Genomic DNA, 19,859 nt, shown 5'->3' with positions numbered 1-19,859 from the left:
AATATAATACATATGGATATAATAAATATATATAATAAGACATTAAAATATACTCTCACCAACTTTATATCCACATATTTTTAATATTTATAATAAGCATTTGATCTCAAGTATGGAAGAACCATAGATCAAGAATGTGCAAGTTAACTGTACATTAATGAAAAAAGAATTGAACACATATAAAAGGGAAGTTTTACTCTGCTTAAAAGATCCAAGGAAAATTAAATGATAGGTTTCCCAAGGGTTACGCCTCAAACCAAAACCTCCCCAAAGTAGGAGCGTAATATATTACTTACTCAATAATTTTATGTCATTATATAGTATGTTCCAATGTAACAATAATTATGATGTTTGAAGAAATCTTTTGAAATAATTGTATTTTATTTTTGATGATAGATCACATTGCAATAGATGTAAAAGGGATTTTTAGTAGTTTCTACTTTTCATCTACTAAGGATTATTACTCTCTCATGTCAAACCATTTTAGTACACCAATTTTTTTTGTTGGATAGAAGATTGATGATGATAATGTAAATATACCAAGAGTTTCTAGATTCTTGTATCCTAGATCCCATGATAAATGCTCCACGCTATTTACATAAGTAGTAATGATTGATTGGATTTAGTAATCTAGCATGATGTATATAATTAACTATGGTTGAGTATTTTAAATATAGCATAATAGTCACCATGAATTATAAATTCTAGTTGAATTGAGATTTAAAATCTAAAAGTAAATGAATCATTTTTTGAATACAAAATTGATCAAGATTGCTTTCATGTATGCATAATTCATCTAGGGAAGGAAAGTGGTCAATTTTTAAAATAGGAGAGGTGTACAAAAATGCATGTAGAGGGAAATGAATTTTCTTCATATTTTGTTCCCCTTCTCAACTAATAACACACAATATATAAGAATTATTGCACTTTATCTAAATAAATAAAATGTGCAAAATGAGATGTATTTCCTCCAAAATTATACATCTCCTTCGAGTCTGTCTAATGCCTCCTCTAGCAATGCACATGAGACACCTTTTCTCTAAAAGTCCACATCACTTCCGAGTTTGTCTAATGCCTCCTGATGTCTTGTGGAAACAATCCCTCCTTTGATGTACAAAGCACCAATCTAATGTCAATACACAAAGTGCACCCACAAGAATTCTTGGGTCACATTGCTCCTTGAAGGAGCACACATCATGCCAAGCTCCTTCTTTTCTTCAAGGACACACATGTGAAATTATGATTCTTATGTAGAATCATCACTAAGCAAGAAGCTAGCTTTGGATGATAAATATCCTCCTAAGTCCATTTTATCTAGCCTTCAATATGAATCTATTATACTTTATCCACTTGATGCTGCAAATTAATATGTCCAATAGCAAAAACAGGTGAGTCTTTGAAGGCCTTTTTAGGTGTAGCAATGATAGCTTTCTAATCATAATAAAAAATATTCCAGGACACTTCTAATGAAGGTCAATTTCAAAGTCATTATAAGCAATCTTAGTGTAGTAAAATTTGGTCCCCTTGTCATTGTAACTAGTACACATAATGATCTCCATTCACATAGACATCACACAGATATTGACACTTAATATCCATCTTGTGCAAGCTCTCATGTAGAAGGAAACAAGCATTCTACAATCTCATTTACCAAAAGGATACATTATATTATCTCATGTTGCATATTAATGGAGAGTCAATCAAACAAGCTATTTCAATCATGTATTAGTGAAATTGGACAAGTAGAATAAACAAAATTTAGTGTCTACTTTGTACCTGGTATATTTTGAACGCCTTATAAATTTACTGGTATATTTTGAACGCCTTAAAAATTTATTTTATTCTCACCTCAATATCCTCAATCCCTCATATATGTTTTCACTAAATTCTCCACATGCCGTCCTTCCATTACTTTGCTTTCTTATGTGACTAGATAGAAACTACAACCCAAGAAAGATCAAAATATTTACTTATATGTCAAATTGCATTCAATGTCATTGAATAGCAGATCCTTGCTATTCTTGTGCAAATTATAGTCAACAACAAAAACACTCTTCTCCAATCTCCTCCTAATCTCATCGATGTCTAGTAATTATCAAAAAGAACAACCAAGTGCTAAATAGAGGATGGTAGTCTGGAGGAGATAGTAGTATATGCACAAGGAATGTCTCCAAGGAAATTATAAAACAATTAGCAAACTACATACGTCTAGGCCAAAACTATGGCAACTTATATATAGGAATCAATTCGTGCATTACTTCCTTGTTTACGCCCAATAGTTGCTCAATCTTGATGGCTCTTGCTAGTGAAGGCCATTACACCATTACAAGTACAAGAGGAGCTTGATAAGGTATGGAAGCACTTTTATCTTCTCACGCATGCTAGGCCCTTGGCCTCTTCAGCATGCAAATGCCTTTTCTTCCCAATGCCTTTGCCTCCTAATGCCATTACTCACTACCCAAAAAAAAAACCGTCTTCACTGTGCAAATGTCTTTTCTTGCCAATGCCATTACTCACTGAAAAACAAAACCTCATGCCATTTCTCACCTACTCTCATACCAAATGAAAGCACAAAGGGAAAAACCAAAGCATAGCATGATAATCAATTGAGTCAATCTAGATTCAACAAGATGATATTGCACAATAGGGCATTTATAGCCTTACATTCCCTTATTAAACTTTTAAAACTTACCTACCGGAATAATTCCAAATAACGAACTATTAAATTATTATGATTTTTTACTTAATTATTAATCTAAAACTATACTAATTAATGTAAAACTTCAACAATATCCTCATAAAAATCATAAAATTGATAATTATATGAGTATGATAAATAAATGATGAGTGTGAAGATAAATATAATAGACATGAAAAATAATTTAATCACTTGAACAAAAGGTTTAGCAATACATATCTCAAAACACTTAAACTAATCATGCTAAATATAAGGACCTTGTAAATACATTGGACTATCATATGTTACTGTAATTATTTTTTTAGAAAAGAAAATAATATGTCATATAATTGAAAATCTACATAATCATCATAAATTATGATAGTATATTATGTCAATATTATCCAACATATAGTAAATTTGCAATGAAGTAGAGTTATATTCTTAGAAGGACTTGTAGTTGTGATAAAAAAATCATGTGAGTAATTGTGTGATCAACTAACTAAATAAAATCATTTCAAATATTCTATAAAATCTCTAATAACGATAAATATAAGATCATAATACTAATTGTATGTGATTAAAACAAAATTGTATATTCGTAATGATAATGAGATTTTTAGCTTCTAAATATATTATGAATCTAGTATAATAGATGAAAATTTCATAAAATATATGCTTCTCATTTAGAAAAACCCTCACAATTATGTAATATGCATACAAATATGTAATATGAGAATGGGAACACAAATTTCAACTAAAAATATGTGATAGGTCATCATAAAATAGATCATTCTTTTCTCAATTAAATGATTTGCAACTATTTTTAATTATTTATATTTCTAGATTTCATTTTAAGATGTCAATTTTTGTGAAAGTGCTTGATATATGGGGAGTAAAAGATGGACCTTTTGTAATCCATTGATATTATATTGTGGAGAGGGATTCACTTATTCTTTTGAAACATTTTGTTTTACTTGGGGATCAGTATGGATGTATTTCAAGAAAGAAAAAAAAAACTTTTCTATTTCAAGGAAAATAATAGTATCTTCTTTGACTCGGTATGTATGTAAAATGCTATTGTAATCATCCTATTCACTCAGTATTTTCCACACAAAATAGTGTGGTCATTTCTACTTGCACCTAAAACATGTAGGAAATAAGATTGTTAGCCTAGGAATTTAGACTAAAATTTTATTCATTCACTACTTTTGCATTCATTAATTCTGCATTGGGTAACATTTTACAAGGTTCAACTTTAGTCCAAAAGAAGAGCTAAACACATTGACTAATTGTCCCCTTTGTTGAAGAGTGTGTTTGATATGATACATGATTTGAAATAAACTAATAGGGAATTGATGATATTCAACATAAAAAGAAAGATATAGAACTAGGAGCCAAAATAGAAGTACATATTTAGAATAAGGAGAGAGAGAGAGACCTATGATAGCAATTTAGAGCTCAATATACCGAATGATGGAGATAGATGCCCTTGTTTGAAGGTGCTTTCAACAACAAAACAATTCAAACTCAATATTGAGAGACTCTACAAATCTTTCCCTAAAAAATTAGCCTAAATGTGTCAAAAACTTGTGCTTATTGGCATAGGGCTAAGGGTTTTTGGAAAGTTAGACTCAACTATTCCATTTTTAATAATTGATACCCTAGTCCATTTCGTGCATATTTATGTAATGGACAAGTAGAGCTTTATATTAATGCATCATCAAACGTTTAGGTCATGTCCTTGATGTTCTAAACATTCCAAAGACTTAAGGACATAAAGAGATGTCACACCTTAGTCTATTTCAAACACAAAAATAAAGGTAATGATTTAGAGATAAATATTTCAAACAGATAAAAAGTAAAATTATACGATTTATGATGGATATACATTATAATCACTATTCACTTATTTTTCACTTTCCTTCAAGAATAAAATTAAGCTTCCATTTTAACAAAAAAATACCTTATTTTAATAGAAAATAAAATACTTAAATTTCATTATTGTTATACTTAATTTATTTATGATAAATTTTAGAAACCGTAGTAAAATGAATAAAATATGGTAATTATAGCCCTTCACCAGATAAAATCCTGCTTCAGTGTCCTCAGGCGACGACTTGGCTTTTTAAAGTAGAAAACGAAACAATTTAGGCTCATATTTGTTTAACATTTTGTTCATTAATGTATTATCTTATCCATAAGTGCAAAATGATTATTTTGTATGATACGTTTTTTCCATAAAATATTAAAATATGTGAAGATATGAATGTGACGTTTATGGTGGTGCTCTTACATATGTTATATCTATGTCTAATATGACTTTTTCAATATATTAAGAGTTGTTTCTTCACAAATATTAAAATTTGTGGATGTAAAGTTTAAAATTATATATATATATATATATATATATATATATATATATATATATATATATATATATATATATATATATATATATATATATATATATATATATATATATATATATATATATATATATATATATATATAATGTTTTTTAAATATGGTAAGTCTTATTTTTATCATGAATATTAAAATGTATGAATGTCAAGCTTAAAATAATAATTTTCATTATTTATATACTATGCATTTTGATTTGGATAAATTTGAAGTTGTTGTCACATATGTATTTTATTATTGTGTACTTTGTTTTTTATTAAGAAAATTAGGGAAAGGGCCCTCGCCCGAGACAGAGAAAAGAACGAAGAAATCCAGCCAAACAAAGCATAACAACTTCCAAACATGGGTTTTCAAAGGACCTAAAACCTTTTCTTCAAGAAACAAACTATCTAGAAAGACAAAGAAAGGATGGTAGCTAGACACCCCTACGTCTAAGCCTCAATTGACCAAGTGCAACAAGGCAGGGGTGGGGGGGGGGGTTTCAAGGTTCTTCTAACCTTTATTGATAGTTTTGGATTGTCATCAAGAACCAGCCAGCAACTTTGAGGCTCGAACCATCCCCTACGAATCAACCTCTCTCCATAAACACTCCTTTCCACCTCAATAAGAGCCATACAGAAGAAGATCAAGCAAAGGATGTCCCAAATAGACCACATCCCAACATTTGAGTAGAAAAACTCGAGAGAAAACCATGTAGAGAAACCTCCATCCTCCCTCCACAAGAATATCCCTACCTTGATAAGGACCAGGAAAGAGAATAATTGAAGCCAAATACACCATCCCCACAACAATGCCACTGCCAGAAACCTCACCTCAATAGGGGCAAGCTTCATCTCCATAGAAGCCAAGCAGGAAGGAGTCGAACCAAGAGAAAAAAACCCATTAGAGAAAAGAGGGACCAAACAAGTCCCCAACAAAACATAGGCATAATGGACTCTTTAAAACTGCTAGCATCCATTTGGCCAAAAGGAGAGGCAAAACCAATAGAAAAAACATCTTCAAATAGAAAAACAATAAAATAGAGAAAAGCAGGGACTCTTGAGAACAAAAATATCGAGAGGCTTGTCTCCATAATGTACTGTGTTAAAAAAGTATAGTTTATTATTATTTAGTCATTTATCTTGGTGCATTCGCTACTTTTAAATATAAAAAAGTCACAATTTATTTTCAAAGAATTATACAAAGTGTGAATCGTGACATAATATTAGATATATAGTCGAAGGTTAGAATAAGATCAATCTCTAATCTAGCATGTATGAAATTGATAGCGGAGTTCATGAACCATTATAATGATTGATGTCCTAACTACTTTGGAGGGATATTTTAATTATTTTATAAGCAATATTTATTATATAAAATAGAGCCATGTACTGAATAATTTTTTTCTTTCTAAAGTCAAGTGTTATGAGTGTTGTATGAGTAATTAATTATTTTGTTGTTCTTTTAAATCCTAGAATAATTTATGTTTGTGTTTGGAGATTTACACTTGTCATAGAGCATAGCTAATTAGGCAATTAAATATTAAAAATGTATAAAGTTGTGATTCTATTTATCATTCTTCTCAAATTAATTATAGATAATAAATTTTTTTTTTCATTTTATTGATCATGCTTAAAATTAGTTTTTATTAAATATTATTCATTGCGTTAATGCTCTATGCATGATTAACATTACCTTTTTAGCTATCTTCCAAGCCAAGTTAGGTTTGTTAAAATAGAAGGATATTTATCCTTCTAACCATGTAAACTATTTTATTTCTTCTTTTAAAATTTTTCATAGTAATTATTTCTTAAGGAAATATTATTAAAGGATAAATTTAACTACCAATATATGTATAGTAGGATAAGAGAAGTTAAAATATCATTAATTCAAAATAAATGCCAACCCAAATTAGTCTATTAACTAATAAAAAATTTCTATTTACTTACAAGGAGGGAAAATATTGTTTCACAATCATGTTTCATCAAAGACATAGATGATTTCTTTGGTGATAAAAACTTATCTAGGGACTTGGCAACTTGAGACTCAAGTATCTCATTTTTAATGATCAGATACCTCATCACATTTGTATATACGTATGCAATGGACAATTAGATTTTCATATTGATGAGTCATTACAGGCTTAGGTGATGTACTTAATGTTCAATATATTCCAAAGGCTTGAGCAATGAAGAGAGATCTCAACTTCATCTATATGACACATGAAAGTACAAATAATTTAATGATTTTGAGGAAAGAAATTCTTAGAACACATAACAAATCAAATAAATTTTTGTCTACATACACATTATAACTAGTACAATTGAATTTATTAAAGCTTCATTCAATAATTATAAATTTTGACTTTTTTTTGCATTGTATTCTTTTTTGTGATTCTTGAGTGTTATTTCTAGTTATGAAACCTATAAATATACTATTTCTCATTTTTCTAGCTAGGATTAGTGTGTGAGATTAGAGCTACACAAAAAAAATATGACTATAACTTTTATTTGGGCCTCCAACATTCTTTTGAATACCTACATGATTCCAAAATAACAACACATTTATAAGACACTTTGAAGTACAGTGTGCTTGGGTAGTAGTCTCCTCTTTGTGCACTAATATCCTTTCTAGTTACTATAGTTCTTTGGTGCACTATTGTTCCCTATTTAATAGGTTATTTTGGTTTTTTCTCAATGAAATTTTGTAATGAAAAGTTGTTCTCCTTGACCTACTATTGTCATAATTTTGAAAAAATACTATACTTACATGTTATGGCATCCCTTGCAATGGGAATAATTTTGTTACTTGAAAGTGGTCCATCTTTATTTCAATTTGAAGAAGTATTATACTTCCTAGTAAGGAAACCTCTTGTAATGGTTTTATCTTATATGGGTGTTTTCTTAAAATCATTCTTGAGTTGATTGGAGATGCTATTATCGTCTTGCTACTGCTCATTTTAATTTTTGGTAGTCATATTATCCACTTGAGTTGTGGTATCATATAATATTTATAATTTGTGTAAGTTTCCTTTGGTGTAGCATCATCAAGTTGGTTTTGGTGTAGATTAAATTTTAATGAATTCCCTCATCTCACCATTGTACTATGTTCATGGGTTAGTCTCTTATCATTTGGGTTTTGTTGTACTCTTAACTAAACATTTTTTTTGTCAAATCGGTTATTACATGCCAGTGGCAAACACAGAACCCCTTAGCATTATCATTAATTTATTTAAACATAGATTATATAAAACTATTACATATACTAAATCTCTACTCGTGAAAGAGATGAAGAAAGCAGGCTGAGCATTACCTAAGCTGAAATGTTATTTATGAGTTACTTCGTTTTCCCTTCTTAGGCAGAGGCCAAAGTAGGCACCTTAACAAGGGACGGCTTCCTGATTATGTAATCTTTGATGGACGAGCTATAATTGGTTTGCTTGTTATAGTACTTGGACCACAGCATGACTCCTCCATATGCTGAAGAACCCTTGATCTGAGGCAGCACTTGAGAGATGAGTATGTCTGGCTCAATATAGCCGCCACTAGGGGCAGCAGCAGGCGCAGCCGGAAGGCCAAGGTAGAAGCTCCCTGTTTGAGCAGTGGGAACAGATGTGGTCCAAAGGGTCCATGAATTCACCAGATTGGTAGCGTCGTCATTGGCATAATGACAAGGAGGGTTGTTGTAGGACTGGATCAACAAGTAGTCGAATAGGCCAGTCTGCAAGGCCACTCCGAGGTGATTATCAGGATAGGGGCACTGCGGAGCGGCGCTGAGATACACCTTCTTTGAAGAGGTGCTAAGAGCAGACACGGCCTTGGCCAGATCGTCCCAGTGCTCCGTCGTGGCTTCGATATCGAAGTCTATGCCATCCAGAACGGCGGCTCCTAGAGGCCCAGAGCCCGAATTCCCTCCGAGATAGTTGTTCCAGAGATAGGTGGCCACATCTTGCGCGTCATCTGCGGAGGCAATTGAATAGCTTCCCTAGGCTCCTCCGAGGGACAGAAACACCTTTACGCCGCTGGACTGGCAGGACTCAATATTGGCGCTCAGCGATTTACACGTTCCTGATGGAGGATCGCAGTGACCTGCCAGATTGAGGACTAGAGTCCGGCTATTGCCAAACTCTCTTAGAAACGCGAGCATCACAATTTCGAAGTTTCCGCTTGCGAAGGTCCTGGCAAGAGTGGCTTCGAAGCCATTCTGACCCCAGTATATGCTTATGTTTCCTGCAGATGCCCCGCTCCAGAACGGAGCAACAACAAAGGCAATTCCAACCCCTCTTACTGCACGACTCGCCATGCTTCGCAATGAATTCCCGACTTTGATTGATTAAAGTGGCGTAGCCGTTTCCCAGATAAAATTCTTCCTCGCTAGTCCTGCTCCAGGTTCTCACAGGTGGGAGTAGTCAGCAATTAAATGTTACTCGCCGATGTTCATTTTCTTGGTGTGCTTTTTTTGAAGTGGAAGTCGGCCGCTTCTCCTTTGTATTCGTGTTGTTTCTTCCTGCATTAATGTATTAACTATGATTACATGATGGTGTAAGTTTTATTCTTATCACCAAAATTAGAACATGTCAACGTGAAGTTTAGACAATGCTACTATATATATAAAGCGTGTTTTATCCTTATCATAAACATTTAAACATGTTTAAATGTACTCTTTAATATAATAGATATTATAAATTGTCATATAAATATAAGATGAGTATAATCTTTATCACAATCATTAAAACATTTTAAAATGGTGTTTAAAAATAAGGTTTATATATATATATATTATTTTTTAATAATTGTTTCACAAAATTAAAAAAGAATGGTCTTTGAATAATAATTAGATTATATCTCTCTGCCATTTAAAATGAAAAATTAGCTTACATTTCTATCATTAAAATGTAGGAACCATATCATCCTCTTCTCAGCTACAAATATTCATCCAAAATCATATATCTTTAGCCAAGGATAAGTTCACATCTCCTTATATAGCCATTTTCCAAACATTCCATGCTTTGCAATGAATTCACGGTATTGAATGATTAAAGCGACATGAGTAGGATCCTTATGTAGCCATCTACCTCAGTGGTCCTGCTACGGGTTTCCACGCGTAGGAGTCAACAACAATCAAACGTTACTCATCGATGTTCATTTTATTGGTATGTATTTTAAAAAGTGGAAGCTAAGAGCATTCCCGTTTGTATTCATTTTGGGTTTTTTTTTGTTCATTAATATATTAAATATTGATTGCGCAATAGTGTAAGTTTTATTCTTATCACAAAAAAATGAGACAGGTTAACATTAAGTTTTAAACAATGCTCATCACAAATATACAAAAAATTTAAAATTTAATCTTTTAAATAATGATTTTTATAATGTATATAGAAATTATACAATATCATCTAAAATAAGTTTTATCCTTATCACTATTATTAAAATATGTAAATACTATGTTAAAAACAATTTTCATCACAATATGTATATATATAACATGTCATATTAATAGTGACATGTTATATATATTACAAATACTAGAATGCATTATATTTATATAAAATATTACACTAATATAAAATAAATTTTATTGTTATCGTGAGTATTAAAACATGTGAATATAATGTTTAAAACAATACTATAAAATGCTATATTAATATATTTATTATTAATATAAGATAACCTAAAGATGAACCCCTACTTTCCTCTTTATCAGAAGGATTCAACAATATTGTTGAATGCTTTAAATAAGTAGAATATATTACGCATGAACATATATTATTCTTCTGATTTGTCCTTTTTTAGAATATATATTAAATAAAATGATACTATTTTTAGCTTTTTCTACAAATGTTTGTGTTGATTTTATAATTAAATTATATGCTTACCCATTCTTAAGTTATAACAACATATTGTGCTTTATAGTTTATTAGGATGGTTCATTATCTTCTTAAATAATAGCAAACTCTTTATGGATAATTCATCATTTTTGTGAATGGTGGCTGCTAAAATGACTAACTTGATATTTATTGATTTCTAGTTAAATAAAAAATATAAGATAAGGAAAAGATGAAAATTTAAGAAAATAAAATGAATTTTGAAAAGTAGGAATAGAAAGAATAGTATCATACAAACACAAATTATATGGATGATTTAAATATCTTTATAGGGACTATGGATTCCTAGTTTGCAGTAGAAATACTATAGATATTTCTATCAAGGCTATAAATTTCTTTTGTGGAAATGGATCAATGATTGACATGTATTTGGATCAACTCTATTTCTCTATCAAATTTCATTTTCTAAACATCGATATCTTATATTTGGGAAGGAGTAAAAAGTTGACATTTACACATGCTTTCTAATCAATTAAAACTAATGCATGTCTTAAATCATTATTTTATCATTACATATTTAAATAAAATTACCTAAAATTGTGCCTTTTCATCTCTTAATCTCTTTTCTTAACTAGAAGTTCTAGATTATAAGCATTTTATAATTTTTTTTTTCAAGAATTACCATTTTTTCTAGTGTGTATTTGATAATCATCTATAATTTTTAAAGAAAATATGAGACCCTTTTATTTTTTAACCTTTCTACTACCATCACCTTATGTTGATGGTATAATTTATATATGATAAAATATCCTTTTTAATTGCTCCCTTTGGTGATTTTTTCCTCCCTCTTCCTCTTGCCTAATGGCTAATTAGGTCTCAACACGTCACTTCATGTATCAAAGTACACTAAATTATTAGGAAATTAAATATATCATTCTTGTGGGTGAGTTACTATATATGGATTACAAGTCATGTGTGCTTGTAGTATATCTAGAATATCTAAGAGAGAACATATTTCCTACATAAAACCTTTAACTACCTCCTTGATGGTGCACTAAAAATAAGTCATATCAAAAGTTATTAGTGACATACATTTAAGATTTGATATAAATTTAACCATGGGTGAAGCCTTTGGCCATCCTTAGTAAGGAATCTCATGCGATACAATAATCCAAATCTATCCCTCACTTTGCAGATAGTATTATGTTGTGAGCCCATAAGAGGAGTTACTCAACCTCAAAAATTTTAGGGTTGTGTAAGTGTTTAAAATATCTTAAACTGTCATACTATCAAGTGTAAGAATTTTTAAATCCCCTTAGTATAGATAGACTATCATTTTTTGTGAAATTGTTTGAAACTATTAAAAATTACTTATTTAAAAAACCACACAAAATAGCTTACCCATTCTAAGTCTAGTATAACTATCACTTACATAATGATTGTGCTCTATTTTTTTAATATATTACAATATCATAAAATATTAGATCAATAAATCTATATATATTTCACTATATCCATGATTTACATTTCATACTATCACTACTTTGATAATATGTTCAACTTTGAATCAATGTATCCATCTCATATTCGACACGTTTATATTATAACATCTTTATGATTTTACTACTTTATTATATAGTTAAATGTATCCACTATATTTTTTAGTAATTTTCTCAAGAAACTAGGAATGAATAGTCATTGAATAATAATTAGAATATATCTCATAGTCATTTAGAATGAAAATTTAACTTCCATCCCTACCACTAAAGGGTAAGAACCATATATTCCCCATCTCAACTACAAATATGTAAGAACCATAACTCACATATTCACACTTTGACTGTTCAATTTGTAGACTAGCCTCTTAGTCTTAAATTAAGATCTTAACCATATGTTTCTTTAAAAAAATATTGTCTTGAGAGAATACCCTATGTCAAGGTATCATTATTTTAAAATAGGTTATATATCTTAATACATGGACATAACATAAATTGTCTCCTGTAGGATACAACCTAACCTAATTAGGAAATTAATTTCAAAAAATACCAAACTAAATTCTTCATCAATAGTTTGAAATATAATACATACACACCAATAACACACTTAAATATCTCATATCAAAAGAACTAAGTCATTAAGCTCAAGATAAAACTCAAGCATTAGATATTTTAATTCGTTTCATGCCCATCATATTTCGCACACTAAGAAGAAAATGTAGCAACCACCACTTACTCGAGATTAATTCCAAAGTATGAATATCATGATATTTTCTCCCAAGGATGATTATCCAACAAACCAATTACCAAAGATCAATATGAAGAGAAAGGAACCTTAGTTACAAAACCTAAATTTCACCAAAGGTTTTCAAATAGTATGCACAACCCTAAAACACTAGGACTAATTGAGTTTTTAATAAGCTTAGACAAATAATTGACTCTTAAAGTATTAAATGAAGATTTAAATTTTTTTGTCACCATTAATATAGTTCTAATTTGGGTTATATAGTGAGAAAATATCCCCATGAGACAAATTTTTAAAATTCATGGGGAAGCCTTATTGACAAAAATAAATATATATGATACATAAAGTTGGTGATATCATGGTGATAATTACTACAATGATAATCCTTACACCCAAAAAATATTCCATCTTATCATTACGCTTATGACTTATTCAAAGTAATGACCATAGTTTAAATCATAGTTCTCAATTGTGTCTTAATATACCATCCACATTGACACATTCAACTACACCACTCACTATAAATAATATTATAAATTATCCTTTCCCTACAATTGCACCCTTTCCTTCTTGTATCCTACCTATGCTATCTTCATAGCCAATAACACCAGCTCAACCTTCTACCATTTATTATTTTATTTCCATCATTCCTCTTTTGATAATATCAAACATTACATGTTCCTACTACCTCATATATTCCTCAAAGGTATCACTAAAATTCTACCTCTTGTATCTATTATTTATAATATTCTTACCTCCTATCCAAAATATGCCATCCCACAACATAATTACCATCACTCTATACCTGAATACACACCTTTCTGGATGCAAAACTAAGTTACCACCAATTCTCCTTCTATTATTGTTATCACTTGGATGTTCACCCTTCCTAAGAATATTTCCTAGCTATCTAGTGAAAGATAAGATAATATCAAAGTGTGTACTCTAATAGTTTGACTTCCATCTCTAGAGAGGGTTGGTAGACTAAGATCTTCAACTAACAACCCTAACTTATAATGATTTTCTAATAAAATGGGTAATAAATAAACTCAAATAAAATAAAAGAACTCTAATGCAATGATATAATGAATTTTTTAAGACCTATGGCACTATTTTTATATATATATGTTTAATACTTTAGTTGTTTAATACATTTTTTTGAAAATTTATTCCTCCTAATGCATCAATATTTTGCAATTTTATAAGAGGAATTAATTATTCTTCTATATCTAATGGTTCTTTCAACTATATATAAGAAATAATTTACATAAGACCTACATTTTGTGTTATAAGGTTCCCAAAAAGAAGATTTATCAAAACCACAAAAAATAAAAATTATTCACAAGTTGTATACAAGTTAATAGTTAAGTGGGGTCCTCTCCAAATTAGGGAGATGCACTAGATTCACTATCAAAAAATTGAGCAAAATTCTTAGGATTGTTGTGGTAGGTCACACTAGTCCTCCCCTTTTTGGTCCTCCAAAATCTAAACCTATTCATCATCTAAAAATATATCAAAATATCTGATCACAACTCTTGAACTAATTTACTACACACAGAAAAAAAGAAAAGAGAAAGGATTTGTGCATAGGGGTTTTGCCTTAGGTTGAAATAGTATTTGGGAATTAACCTTGAAATTAGTTGATAATTTTAAAGGATATATAATTGAATTGTAGCAAGATGCTTTCTGTTTGAGGAAAACACTAGATCTGAAATTGAAAGCTTGTAATTAAAGTGTATACCTTGACAAAGATTGCTTGAATGCTCACAAAGGTCTTTAGGATGTCATGCAAAATATCTACATAGAAATTTTCTCATGGATGCCATCTCAAATACTTGAACTTGACTAAAATTCTTCTTCAATTCTTGATCGATGCTTGATTGCTTTCTCACATAAATGGAAGAGTGTAATTGAGATCTTAGACTTTGTTAGTTAGGTTTCAAATTGGAGGGGTAATCCTTATTTTATCCTTAAGTTCTATTTGAAAACTATTTAAATTTTTGGAGTAGGCCGACATGGGACCTAAATTGTCACTGACTTGATGTGACCGTTGTGAGGATACAATTTGGGTCTTGATTGAGATGACTAAGGTGCTTTAGCACCATGGTCCTAAACTAGGACTAAAGTACCATAGTGCGCTAGTCTTGAGAATTAGGAGTCATCTTTTGGGAATATATAGAAGAGAAAGTGAACATGTAGGCTTTTTGGACATGTGATAAAAACCAAAATAAGAATACATAATTAAATTTAATAGTGAAACCTTGGCTAGAACATCAAACTAAGCTTACCAACACACAAGCTAGCATTTGATCACCAGATCAAAACCAACTAATCGAACATGAACATGAATAAACCAATTCTATAACCCAAACATACCGGAGCATATCAGATCATGCCAGATCCAATCCAACTAGAAAGAAAACAACCTACTAGGACCAAAAGGATGTTGGTAAAGAAACCAAAATAGCTAGTGTTGACATCAATGACAAAACATCAATGCAACATATAATCAATTCCTCCAAATAGCCAACAATTCCACTTTGTAATTGATGTCAGCACTAGATGTGAAAAACATCCAAGTGCTAAGAAATGCCAAACAAGTCTCCCCCAATGGAAGACATCAAATAATCTCCCACAAAAAGATATAGCAATGAAGTTCTGAAATAAAAACCAAAATCCCCTTGTGAATTATATCTTTGTAAAACTCTATTTTTCACATATATCTCTCCCCTTTTGATATCAATTCCAAAAATTTGACATAAATATCAAATCAAAAACACAAACCATTGAATCACAATTCTAACTACTCTCCTTGAGCAGTAGCATCCCCACATCAATGCCAAAATGAATAATATCTCTGATAATTCATATTGGAATGATGCCAAATAACATCAATAAGCTCTCTGTGGGAGGGGTAGAAACCCTAATTTGTCTCTCAGGGATTGAAATGATTCTTTAGGCAATTTTTTAGTGAAAATATCTGCAATATGCTCTTTAGTGTTCACATAAACTTGTATAAATTCATTCTCTTCCACCTTCTCCTTCAAGAAGTTATACTTCATAGATATGTGCTTTTTTTTAGAGTGAAATACCAGATTCTTTGATATACCAGTAGAAGCAGAGTTATCACAGTGAATAACTACCAGTCCAGTGCAATGCACTTTAATGTCTTTCAACATTTTCTTCATCCATAAGACCTGTGTACAGTAACTAGTAGCATTAACATATCTAGCTTCAATAGTAGATAAAGAGGTACATGACTATTTCTTGTTGATCCATGAAACCAACTTCTTTCCAAGAAAGAAAGCTCCCCTAGAAGTACTTTTCCAGTCATCAACATCACTAGCCCAATCTACATCTGTATATGCACATAAACTAAAGTCATCATCCTTAGGGTACCACAAACCATATTTAGATGTACCTTGCAAGTATATAAAAGTTATTTTCACCTCGTGATTTTCTCTAGGATCACTTTGAAATCTAGATGCAATACAAACAAAATTCATTATGTTATGCCTAGTTTGAGTCAAATATAGAAGACCTCCAATCATAGATTTGTATCTTATAGGAATTATTGATGGAGATTCATCTTTCCTTGTCAATTTATCACTTGTAACCATAGGAGTACTTATCGGTATAGAGTCTACCATACCAAATTTCTTCAACAATTCCCTAACATACTTAGTTTGATAGATGAAAATACCTTTATTTGTCTGAGTAATTTTCAAACCTAATAAAATTTTCATTTCCCCAATCATAGACATTTCAAATTCTTTCTCCATATTCTTAGAAAATTCCATGCACAACTTATCTTCACCTCCAAAAATGATGTCATCAACAAAAACTTCAATAATCAATATATCATCATCAATGACTTTATAATATAGATTATTGTTACAATTACCTTTAGTGAATCCAATCTTCAAATGATATTTATCTAACCTTTCATACCAAGCTGTAGGTGCCTATTTCAATCCATATAAAGCTTTCCTTAGCCTACAAACCATATTTTTATCATCTAAAAGTGAAAAACCACTAGGTTGCTCAATATAAACTTCCTCATCAAGATCCCCATTCAAAATTGCACACTTAATATTGTTAGGATAACCGATGGACAAATGAGGGGGGGGGGGTGAATTAGCTGTCAACAGATTATATTAGTCAAAAAACTTAATAACTTTTAACCAGAGCACATAAACATTTAATACCGAAATAGAAGAAACATATATCGGTAAGCAATAAAACTTAATAATGAAACAAAGAATTAACGCAATGCAACCATACCACATAACACAATGAATTGTATGTGGAAAACTGAGTAAAGGGAAAAACCATGGGGGGAAGCCTACCCACAACCATATGATACTTCTGCAGAAAGTATGTGATATAATATGTGGCTTGCACATGCAGAAAGGCACATTGCGTAGAGTGTACTTCTCATTACAAAAGAGTCTCACTAACTACTAAGAGGTTATAACCACCTCAAGATAATTGGACAACAATCTAGAAGAATAAATTATTAGAGATAGCATCTACCATGCCTGATTACAGTCCTAGTTAAGCTCAATACTAGAGGCCTTTGACCTCTTACTTAAACCCAATTCGATCACCTATGATTGATCAGATCTCCTCGACATATGATATTTCATTCCATGACCTCAAACATATATTTTATTCCCCTACCATTCCCCTGATCTATAATGAGATCTTACATTAATTTATACAAACCCTAAGGCTTAAACCAATTATGTCAGCCACCTAAGAGATATTACAATAAGATCATTACATACATCCATATTACAATGATATGCCATGTCATCTTTAGACAAAAACAACAATAACCAATTCATAAATAATCCTAGTATCGTATAGAGAACACATTAATCTAGGTCAACCACGCCAAAGCGGTGTCTCCAATCAATTGAGGAACAATCAAGGATCACCTTCTGCATCTTGAATTCCATCTAGAAGCTCTACAAACTCTACTTATGCATTCTGTCAAAGATTCTCAGTAAAAGGTCTGTCGGTTAAACCTTAAACCCTTACCAGTAACACAAGATCTTCTACTAGTAACCAAAACCTATTTGCCAATAACCAACTATAATAGCTAATGTTGACATCAATTCCAAACATCAATGCAATAGATAATCAATTCCTCCATATTGCCAAGAATCTCTCCCTTTGGCATTGATGGAAGCACTAGATGTGAAAAAGAATCATCTAAGTGCCAAGAAGTGATAAACATTTCTCATAGAAGATATAACAATGAAAAACTGAAAAATCCCAACAACTCCCCCTGAGGAGTGCAGTCCAATTTGAAACTGATCTAAATTTCTCTCCCATTAATATTATTTTTATATATAAATCTACCCGTTTGACATCAATGCCAAAGATATGACATAGATATCAAAATTATGTGAATCTCAAAGCTAACTACTCCTCTTGAGTAGTAGCACCACTACATCAATCCAGAGAAAAGGATAAAGCTAATGATGCATATCGGATTGATGGTCTGCTCCATCAATTAAGTTTGTGTCGGAAGGGTAGATACCCCCAACCTATCTCTCAAATACTCAAATGATTCCTTAGATAGAGGTTCAGTGAATATATTTGCAATCTGCTCTTTAGTATTCACATAAACTAATTTGACTTCCTTTTCTTCCACCTTGTCCTTCACAAAGTTATATTTTATTGATATGTGCTTAGTCTTAGAGTGAAATACTGGATATTTAGACATGTCAATAGCTGCAAAGTTATCACAATAGATAAATACCAATTCACTACAATTTACTTGGATATCCTTCAACATTTGCTTCATCCATAAGACTTGGGTCCAATTAGTTGCTGCTACAACATATTCAACTTCTACAGGAGATAAAGAAATGCATGACTATTTTTTGCTGATCCATGAAACCAATTTCTTCCCAAGAAAGAAAGCTCCACCAAAAGTGCTCTTCCTATCATCAGTATTTCCTACCCAATATGAATCTGTATATGCACATAAAGGGAAGTTATCATTTCTAGAATACCATAAGCCATATTCTGTTGTTCCTTGCAAATACTGGAATGTCCTCTTCACTACACAATCATGATTTTCTTTAGGATTACTTTGATATTTTGAAACAATACTTACTGCATTCATAATTTATCCAGTCTAGTCTGAGTTAGATATAACAAGCCACGAATCATAGACTTATACCTTGTTAGATTTACCAGTGTAGATGTGTCTTTGATAGATAATTTATCACTTGCCATCATAGGAGTACTTACCGATTTGGAATTATTCATACCAAAATTCTTCAACAATTCCCTTAGATACTTAGTTTCACAGATAAATATGCCTTTGTTAGTTTGAGTAATTTGCAAACCTAAGAAAAATCTCATCTCACCAATCATTGACATTTCAAATTCATTCTTCATATTATTAGAGAATTCCATGCACAATTTATCTTCACCTCTAAAAATGATATCATCAACAAATACTTCAATAATCATACTATCATCATCAGTGATCTTATAATATAAATTATTGTCGGCACTACCATTAGTACAACCAAGCTTCAAAAGATATTTATCCAACCTTGCATACCAAGCTCTAAGAGCTTGTTTCAGTCCATATAAATATTTCTTCAACCTCTTCATTTGCCAGTCTTCTTCTTGTCATAATGATTTGATCTTCAGAATTATACAACCTTACATACCTTGGTGTCTTCT

At 31.1% G+C, this 19,859-nt stretch overlaps 1 pseudogene; it reads right to left on the bottom strand.

Moving 5' to 3' along the window:
- Positions 1 to 8,434: 8,434 nt before the first annotated feature.
- On the bottom strand, positions 8,435 to 9,382 carry LOC131875083 (acidic endochitinase-like; annotated as a pseudogene).
- Between the last annotated feature and the right edge of the window lie 10,477 nt (positions 9,383 to 19,859).

The sequence above is a fragment of the Cryptomeria japonica genome, chromosome 4, assembly GCF_030272615.1.
Source record: "Cryptomeria japonica chromosome 4, Sugi_1.0, whole genome shotgun sequence".
In the NCBI taxonomy this organism is placed as follows: Eukaryota; Viridiplantae; Streptophyta; class Pinopsida; order Cupressales; family Cupressaceae; genus Cryptomeria; species Cryptomeria japonica.
The sequence above is the reverse complement of the archived record's forward strand: the minus strand, read 5'-3'. Positions and strand labels throughout refer to the sequence as shown.